Genomic DNA, 2,230 nt, shown 5'->3' with positions numbered 1-2,230 from the left:
CAGTCGTCATATAAAAAGTTATTTACGGCTCTCACCAACACAGCTGAAAGCTAGAAATAACACTTTCACTGTAAAAACATATTACTAGCAACAGTAAGTAGTCCTTTTGCACTAAACTTTTGTTTAGTATGAATTCCTTCAGCGGGCCGTCTAATTTGCATACATTTTATTAAATGAAATTCTCAAATTGCTTACTCCAGTGTCAGGGCTGTATTTAATTCCCAGAGCTAAGACTTTCCCTTAATTTACTTCAATAGCCAAGGCTTTATTCTATATGGGTTTTACTAGGAAGCGGCATATACCAGAGGGCTTTTTCAACAGTTAAAGTTCGCTTTCATTTTCTAACATTTCAAGAGACACAAATATGTCCTTTTTAAACTTGTCGATTGTAAATGTAAAAAACTTATTTCTTCAAATTTTCTTTTAGGGCTTCAAAGATTAAGAACGAAATAATATTCGCCTGAAGTTTCGATGTTAGGGATTGTTTCTTATGCGTTCACCGTTTTCTCGAAGTTGAGGTCGGATTCTGTTGTTTTTAAGCGCGAAAAACCAGCCATAAATCGATTTTTCAAACTTTTTGTTATTTCTCCCGTACAATGAATCGCTTGAACCCAAAACTATTTTTTATTGAATTAGGTCACTAAAAGGGATGTTTTGGCAAAAGAAAAAAAAAATCGATTTTTTTACGAGTGTCTTGCGATTTTTGATTTTCTCGGAAAATGGCTCTTAAGAAGTAAAAGTTCTGGGTTTTCGTATTTACAAAACAACAACACTGACTAGCTCGCAACTAGCTATCAGCATTAACCTATACTTCAATGTTAACCATTATAGCTTACGCTTATGTGCTTTGTTGTATTCATAAGTAACAGATTTAGCTGCTTTTAGGACGTACACTGGAGGCGTAAAAGTCTTAGCGTGAGAAAGTGGTGTCTACGCGTGTGGGCGTTAGAAATATATCAAATGCGTGTGTCTCACGCAAAATGCGTGAGAGTTGGAAGGTCTGCAAATGGTATATTTTCGAAACAATAACATGTGCCAGATATCTTCACAGGATTGGTTGGAGGGGGAAAGCAATATTTTCCCATAAACGAAATGTAATTTCACCTTTGAACAGACGAACATTCCTTGGATAATTTCGGTAAATATTTCAGTGAAACAGCCGGTAACATTTACTTGAACAGCCGGTAAAAATAACCGGTTACCGGCTCTTAACAAGAACCCTGTTGTCATAATTTAAAAGTTTGCTGGGTGGCCATGGAAAGGTGAATTGCACTGTAATATACTTACTTTTAAGCACTGACAATGCAAGTCAGTGGTTCATGAGTGCAAATTCGTGTACCAGCTATCACAATACAGTCTATGAACGAAGTGATATGCTGTATGAAATGAACCATATACTGAACTGCGGATATGAAATCAAGTAAATCTATGATCCTCGCAGTTGTGGACTCGATTTTAGCAATTGTGTAGAGAAGCCTCAAAAATGCAGGACTTCAACGGGGTTTGAACCTGTGACCTCGCAATACCTGTGCAATGCTCTAACCAACTGAGCTATGAAGCCACTGACGTTGGAAGCTGGTCATTTGTGGGTTTTAATTTCCTGTGAGGAATGAATCAATGAACATGATGATATATGAAATGAATCATGTACTGAACTGCAGATATGACATCAACTAAAGCTGTGATCCTTGCCGGTATCACAAAGTCACAGGTTGAAACCCGGTTGAAGTCCTGAATTTTTCAGGCTTCTCTACGCAATTGCTAACATTGTGTCCATAACTATGAGGATCATAGCTTTACTTGACAATACAGTCAGTAGCTGAAAGTGAACAAACTCCCAAAGGATGTTGCACAGTAGTTTACATGGTCCACTGGCTCACGTCTTGTCTCGACTACTCTAGTGCCTTTTCCCTGTGTCCTTATGTGGCAATCACTGTAATTTTTCAGCTTTAATTACTGTTTTTTTGGGGGGTTCATTTCATTGTTAGGTCACAGCCAAAGCTGTGCCAAGTAGCAAATCTTCAATCACAGAAAAGAGAAGATTTCGTGGAGATAGGCACTCTGGAGATTTTTCAAACTGGGATATTGACACAGTGAGTCAGTTAATGTTTACAGTCTAATAATGATTGCAGTTCTAATTATGACCCAAAAATCTACACATGTAAATGTGAATGAATTACTTTGAGTAAGTCTTTCCCTCGTAAGAGTGACATCATCCTGTGCATTTTAC

This window comes from Montipora foliosa, chromosome 6, assembly GCF_036669935.1.
Source record: "Montipora foliosa isolate CH-2021 chromosome 6, ASM3666993v2, whole genome shotgun sequence".
NCBI classification, from domain to species: domain Eukaryota; kingdom Metazoa; phylum Cnidaria; class Anthozoa; order Scleractinia; family Acroporidae; genus Montipora; species Montipora foliosa.
This window is presented reverse-complemented; position numbering follows the sequence as displayed.